The following is a 7,993-nucleotide window of genomic DNA, read 5'->3' as shown; positions in this document are numbered from 1 at the left end:
ACTGTTTCCAAGTCTGTCCATACAATGTTGCTGTTGTATAAATGGTTCTCCTGGTTCTCTCCATACAGGTTTCTTACGTTCACTGTTTTACATACACTGTTTCTTCTCAGGTTTTCCTAAAAGCTTGCCTTTAATCATTTTTTATAGCACAAATTCCAGTCTTTGCTTAAATGTGGCATCCAGAATTAAAGAGCCCATTTTACTACCACTGAGCTGCAGCGGAAAGAGCTTGAGTGTTGGGAAGAGGAAAAGACAGATTCCAGACCCGTCTTCATACTGGCTTTAACAGGCTGTACTGGGGCAGGTGAGTGGCACCGGGCAGGTTGGTGTCAGGCCTCAGGTTGGAGAGCCTCCCTCCCTCTCTGGCTCCACCTACCCACCATTGCGCTTGCGCAGAAGGTGGAACACTGTTGGTAGAGGAAGACTCTAGAACGTGCGTTCTGTCTGCTATGATGTGGCAGCTTCGAACTCCCATCCCAGTCTGGCCCACCACCCAGCCATGGCTCGTAAGTCCAGCCAGCCCCAAAAGTCCAGCCAGCCCCTGCTAGATTGGGCCAACTCTCCCTGTCACCTGCAGTTCAACCCATTTGTGCTGACGGGGTACCGGCCCGCCAGCAGCGCCCTGGGCTGTGTGCACAGCCTCTTCTACCTACACAACGAGCTGGGCAACATCTACATCCACGGCATGGCCCTCATGATCTTACTGGTGCTGCTGCCACTGACCATCCCTTGGAACCAGCTGGGCTGGGGCAGCTGGCTGGGTGGCACCCACTGTTTGGCATGCCTGGCACCCACCGCCGGTTCTGTCCTTTACCACCTCTTCATGTGCCATCATGGAGGCAGCCGCATCTACACCCGCCTCCTGACCCTTGACTTGTGCGGAGTCTGGCTGGTCAACAGTCTCGGAGCCTTACCCCTGATTCACTGCACCCTGTGCTGCTGGCCGCGCTGTCGGCTGATGGCCCTCCTCACTTACGGCTTCCTGTCCAGCATAGCGGGCTGGCAGGCCCTCACCGCCCACTCCACCATGGCTCGCCTCCGAGCCTTTAGCTGGCAGGCCACCGGCCGCCTGCTGGTGTTCGGGCTCCGGGGACTGGGGCTAGGCACCGGCGCCCCGGGGTCCTTGACTTACTACCTGCGAATGGATGCCTTGGCGCTGCTGGGAGGACTGGTGAATGTGGCGCGGCTGCCGGAGCGCTGGAAGCCGGGGGCTTTTGATTACTGGTGTAACTCTCACCAGATTATGCACTTGCTGAGCGTGATTTCCATCTTCCAGCTGCATGCAGGGGTCATGCTAGATCTGCTCTGGGCCGCTCACCACTCTTACGTCTGCCCTACGGTCTGAGGACTGCTTTACCACCGCAACAAACAAAATCTGAAAAACACACCAAAAAAACCAAACCGAAACAAACAAGCCTCAAAGCGCACTTCTGCAACTCTCTTTAAAGCTAGTAAGTAGAAGTACCCCTTATTCCTCTGGCTTCTCTCTGTCTTTCCATGCCTTTTCTAGAACTCTTTCGTTTGGGGGAGTTATGGAGGTTCCCTATAGGTTCCCCAGTGTTTTGTAAGAACTTTTGGTTGAGTACCAAGTACCCTTTTCTGAGTTTTTCAAATTTGTGGAGGACTCCAGTCCTTTCTTAAGGCTATATATAGAAGGTTGTCTAACTGCCTTTCAAAAATTTCAGTTTCTTCTTCCCCAAAACACATTCTTGCACTCACTCTATCCTGCACATTTTCTACAGTTGTTTAGCACAAGAAGTGGTATGGGAAAAAAAAAAGGAAAATTTGACAAGGAATCAGGAGTCCCCAGTTATAATTCTGGCTTTGCTACCAAAGTGAACTTTCCTTCATATGATTTAGTTGTTTGACTGGCCTTCAACCTCTATGTTTACCCATGTTCCACACACTTTTAGGGCCAGACACCTCACCCATAGGCCACGGTGTCTTTACTCTTCACCAGGGTGAGTGGCAATCGTTGGATTGGTTCTCCAGCCACTGTAGCATCCGGTGGCACTAGGAATCCCCTCTCAGAAAGCGCTTGTGCATTCCTTTGACCTCCAACCTTACTTCAGCCCCCTTGTCTGCACTGCTGTTTCTCCTTTCTTACTCACTATCCACTGAAGTCTCCTTCCTCTATGTGCTAGCACCTCACATCGAATTTGGGCAAACTCGTTCCATTCTCCCCTGCCGCATAAGAAACAACACCAAAAACAAGGACACGGACAACCAAGAGAAAAATAAGCCAACAGAATTATGTATTTAAGGATACCAAGCCTCAGGACATCTGCTTGCATGTGACTGGGCCAGCATGTCCCCTGAAGAGGAAAATTTGCCTTGCACAGAGACTATAGACATTTTTTCACTAGATGAGGAAGACTGCTTCTCTGGTCCAAGAGCTCACGCTCTTCAACTCTTCTTGAGACTGTGATCCAGTGGGCCCTAAAATGCCTAAGAACATTTCAACCCTCTTCTTTGGACTAAAATTGCTCAGGTCTAAACTTTTGTGCTTTTACCTGAAGATTGTGGTATAAATGTTAGACCTTTTTTACATGAGGTCTTACCCATTTATGGAAACCTTGCCACTCTAGCACAAAAATGCTGCCTACATGAACAGTTTTCCTACATAAGGACTCCCATCTGTTGAAACAAGATGGTCTCTGATCTTTAGAACCTAAGTTAGAGAGGCAAGGGCCACTTCAACAAATAAAACAAAACAAAACAAAACAAAAAGGTAACACATATGCATTCGAGTTATTATTTTTGACTGGTTTTGGTCCATTTTATTGTCTTCTAGTTACTTAATTGTGCTTATAAACTTGTGTTCTTTTAGCTGGATATGGGATAGTATATATGGGTGTAGAGTTGGATTTCATATCTGTTGTCAAGGACAAGCTTAGCAAAGTTTGGAGAGATTTATTACCTGATTGGTTGTAGAGTGATAAATTGGTTTTGACCAAAACTGTCAGAAGCAGCTAGTAGGTTGCACACGGTTTACATTGTGCATCAGATGAAGAAGTACCTCTATTGATGAAATCAAAGATATCTGAAATACGTTACTTATTTTGCCTTAAGGCTGTTGTTGTTTTCAGTCGTATTCAACTTTTCATGACCCCATCTGGGGTTTTCTTGGCAAAGATACTGGAGTGGTTTTGCCAATTCCTTCTCCAGCTTATTTTACAGATGAGGAAACTGAGGCAAACAGGATGAAGTGACTCACTCAACGTCACAAGGTAGTAAGTGTCTGAGGTCAGATTTGAACACAGGTTTTCCTGACTCTGGGACTGGGGCTCTCTTCACTGTACCACCTAGCTGCCCTTCTTACCTCAGAGTTTTATTTCTTCTTCACTCAACGCCATTTCAAGCAAGCTTTTTTCTTTGTATTTTGCATTTACTTCTCTATGCTTCTGCTCTGCATTCAGAATTAGCCTAATTTAGAGAGTGTCACTCATTTGTCATTTACCAGATGCCACCAGAAAGCATATATTTTATTCATAGATATAGCTTATGTGCTTATGTAACTCTTCTTGATAACAGAATCATTATTTCCCAACTCTTGTCATTAGTAAGTTCTCCCTAATGTCTAACCTTAATCCATTTATGCATCACAGAAGCCTAAATATTAATTTAAAAATCAAGTCCACAAAGATGTTAAAGAGATCTTACATATTTTTTCTTTCTTTCAATAAGACATTCAAACCAAAAAAGAGGGAAAATGTAGTCAGTCATTTGAACATTTGTTTGTACAACACCAAACATCCAAATGGTTGACTAAGCTTTTCACCTTTATTCTGGATGACTAGCATCTTGCAGAAGAGCCTTAATATTTTTTTCTAACTTTCTTTGTGCTAATTTTTTCAAACTTTCTTTGTCCTAATTAATAATCAGAAAAGTGCAAGTCCTGCAACACCAGGAAACTGTTCCCAGATATCCTGGTTATATATACAGCCATTCTCTCTTCCTTACTTTATATAGTGTGTCACTTGTTTTCATTTCATTCAAATCTGACCATCAGCCCAAGAGAACCATTCTTTTGTTCATTTTCGCTACCTTCAAGTGATGGGCTGCTGTTTGTTTGTCTTTTAATGTTGGTTATCATCTGACTATAAAACTTGAAACTATTTTCTGTTACACACACACACATGCACGCACATACACATGCACACACACATGTATGCACAGACACAGAAAACCTGGTCCTCAAAACATTATCATTAGCTAGAGAGTGGTATTATTTTACTCATGGGACAGCTAGTGGGGTAGAGTGCTTTCCACTGTTACAGTCAAGAGTTAAATCTTGGCCTCACTGAGAATCCTTACTATTTGGTGATGAGGCTATATTTTGCATAATATTATTGCTTCCATAACCAGCGCTAATTTCATCAGATTCCAAGTATAGGTGTTACTAAACTACATGATGTCAGGACTCTTTGTTGGGTGTATCAAGTTCTCTCTGCTTAATTCACTGAGAGAAATACTAAAACTCAAGGATAATAGTAACGATAATAATGATCCTCAAATACTTCAAATATCTCTAGTCTCGTTGGCATAAGTACTTTTTTCACTGATGCCATTAACATCCCCTTCGTGTTTTAATGAATTTATTTGATGATCATTTTAAAAAATTTAATTTGTTACATTTTAAGTTCTGAACTCCTTCCTTTCCCATCCCACACTAGAGAAGGTCACCATTTGACACAGATTTATAAATATATGTAAAACTATACTATACATACTTCTATTTTTCAGTTCTTTCTCTGGAGGAGGATAGCATCTTCATAGGTCATTTGTAGTTGATTTGAGAATTTATAATACTCAGAATAACTTGGTTGTTCACAATTATTCATCAAACAATATTGCTGTTACTGTACAACATACTCTTGCTCATTTCACTTTTCTTTATTTCATGCAAGTCTGTCCATGTTTTTCTGAAACCATATTGCTTGTCACTTCTTATAGCATAATAGTCTTCTGTCATCATCGTATACCACAAGTTGGTCAGCTTCCAGTTAATGGGCATCCCCTCAATTTCCAATTCTTTTCCACCACAAAGAGAGCTGCTATAAATATTTTAGATGATATAGGATCTTTTCCTTTTTCCCTGGTCATTTTGGGAAACAGAGCTAATAGTGATATTGCCAGGTCAAAGGGTATGCACAGTTTTATAACTCATTGGGTATAATTCCCGATTGCTCTCCAAAATGGTTAGATTGGTTCAAAATTCCATCAACCATGTATTAATGTTCCAATTTTTCCACATTCCCTGCAATATTTGTTGTTTTCCCTTTTGTTTTATTTCCCTTTTTTAATTTTAGATAATGTGATAGGTTTGAAATGATATCTCAAAGCTATTTTAATTTGCATTTCTATAAGCAATAATCATTTAGCGCATGTTTTTCATATGAATTTATATAATTTTGGTTTCTTCCTCAAAAACCTGCCTGTTCATATCCTTTGACAATTTATCAATTGGGGAATGACTCATATTTTTACAAATATTTGATGATTTTAAAGAGTTGCTGTGACTGAGAAAAGTCATCACTTTGTGGCCAAGTTGGCTATGAGCCTCTTTAAATTTAGCAAGGCTGGTCCTTGGGCAACAGAGACAATCCATTCTTGGATCCATAGTCTAAGCCTTTCTAGTTCGCAGTATCTGTCAGAACTTACTCTCCCCTAATTATCTACTACCTAGTTTTACACTCCACTTGTTATGTACTACCTACTATTTCTATACTGCCATTCTGAAAATTCTATTAAGCAGGGTCTTTATGCAAGTTTTTAAATAGATACAGATCACCTTCTAAAACAGAACATGAATAGCGATGTAAAATTTCCAGAAATTGGGAAGTCTCTGGGAAAAGGCATAAGGGGAGGAGATGTGAGACTAGTTTCTTCCTATGAATTTAGTCATTTTTTTATTTTAAAACATAAAAATTGGTTTTATATATGTAATTTGGTTTGATCAAAAAGGAATTTTTGGAAACATCACTCCAGGATACACCAGGGGGAAATCACTTGGGGTAGCTGGGCAGGGGGAAGCAGTCCTTTGACCCCAGGATAAGCTTAGCCTGTTCTTACCTCTTCAGAATTGATGCAAACCTTGATCACCAAGTTCCTGAAGACACAGATAGCAAATGAAGCAGCAGCTTTGGAAGGAGTGGCTCTTGCCCTCTGGGGAGAACTTCTAGCTTCAGGACTGCCATAAAGTACTTATATAAAGATTCATTGAGGAGCTCTATTTTTTCCCTCAGGGGTTCATTTTCATTGAGCCTTTAAGTTCAGATTGTTAGGCTGTAAAATGTTACTAAACAAGAATAACATTCAACCAGTTCTATTCAGTTATTCTTTATGCATTCATTTCATAGGACAAATATATTCTCTTCCATAGATGTGACAAACAGTTATTCCAGATTAACACACAAGATCAGGCCACAAGGATATCTAATGAATTTAAGCACCTATTAACTACTCTAATAATTCACTAATGTTGCATAGTATTATAATGGATTTCATACAGAACTACTTATTACATCTACATGATAACCAAACACATTGATTTTGATCACTGCTTTTTCAGTAAATGCTAGTATAATGTCATTATTGTGTCATTAAAGAGGCTTCTGCAGTTCAAAGTCAACAACTATGGAAGGAGTTGCTTTATCCTGACCCATGACATCTGATGTTCTCACTCTGTGAGACTTTTCTCTTGAGATCTTTTGTCACTTTCAAATCAGACCAATACAAAAAGGAACTTTTCAAGAAAAACTGAATTTCTATTCTGTGTTCTCTTTATAGTAGATTAATGTGCACAATTTAATGATCATCCAAAGTTGTGGTTTACATGCAGGTAATGATATTGAGTTAATTTGCTTATGTACTTTTATGACTAAATTGAACTGTGTCAGAGGCTGGTCATTAAAGTGGTATGATATGTATGTAGTCTCAACACAATCCACCACACTATTTCAAGATCCTCCCCTCCCCACAAACCCCACCCCCACCTCCAGCCTCTTGGCAAGTGTAGCAGTAGTTTCAAAAGAGACCAGACTAAGTATACGTCTGGCAGAGATGATGAGTATTTTGTGAATAACTAAGCATGTATAGGGAGTCCTTCTCTTTGTACTCTTTTGTACTTCAGTAGCAGTGACAAAGAACTTTGGTGAGCATATGTCTCTCGATTTATGTCTTGCTTTATATTAGTAATCAGAAGATTATCGACCAAAGTTAATTTGGTTAGGGTTAGAGTTATTTTAGGAATATCATCTTTCAAGAAACCTAAGGTTTTAACACGTACATGACAGATAACTTATTAGAGGAACATCTTTAAAGTGGAACCTTGCTGTATTGAATGAAATCAAATACTTTTTATAGCAACGACCAGCAAGTGCAACAGGATCTTGTATTTTCTCTGTTTTCGGTCAATTGTGTGAATATGGTCTGTTGTAGAATGTGTATGCAGAAGTCTATCTCCTTGCTCTGATATTTTCATCAAGGGTGTCCTTGACACGTTTTTAGTTTTAATTTTTATTTTAGTTTTATTGGGGTTTTTTTGTTGTTGATTTTGTTTTTACATCATATTGGTTTCCAAAAAACTTTCCTTGATTTTCCTTTTAAAAATTTGGACAAGATGGGAATATGTACATATAAGCTGGTAGTTTTTCCCCCTTTTTCTCAATATTTTCCCTGTTGCCTTTTTTGGTCATAATATCTGTGGGTTTTCCCAAATTTTTCATGCCCTTCCCTCTTGAGATATCTTGAGAAATCTGTCTTTCAACCCTCTCAAAATTGGGTCCCTTTCCGCAAGGATCTCTTCTGTATATCCTGATTCCACATGATCAGGGGAAAATTAGCCACCTCCATCTCTAGCAGCAGAAATGGAAGTAATGCTGATAAGTGCAGTTCTGTGGCCTCCTGGATGAATTATTTCCCAGCTTACACATAATTTACCAATGATAGGACAAGTTCCCAGTGTAAATCATCTTTATTCTCCACATTA

The 7,993-nt window shown here is 40.3% G+C and overlaps 1 pseudogene; it reads left to right on the top strand.

Moving 5' to 3' along the window:
- Positions 1 to 484: 484 nt before the first annotated feature.
- LOC140516403 (progestin and adipoQ receptor family member 4 pseudogene) lies at positions 485 to 2,735 on the top strand (annotated as a pseudogene).
- The last annotated feature ends 5,258 nt before the right edge of the window (positions 2,736 to 7,993 follow it).

This window comes from Notamacropus eugenii, chromosome X (assembly GCF_028372415.1).
Source record: "Notamacropus eugenii isolate mMacEug1 chromosome X, mMacEug1.pri_v2, whole genome shotgun sequence".
In the NCBI taxonomy this organism is placed as follows: Eukaryota; Metazoa; Chordata; class Mammalia; order Diprotodontia; family Macropodidae; genus Notamacropus; species Notamacropus eugenii.
The sequence above is the reverse complement of the archived record's forward strand: the minus strand, read 5'-3'. Positions and strand labels throughout refer to the sequence as shown.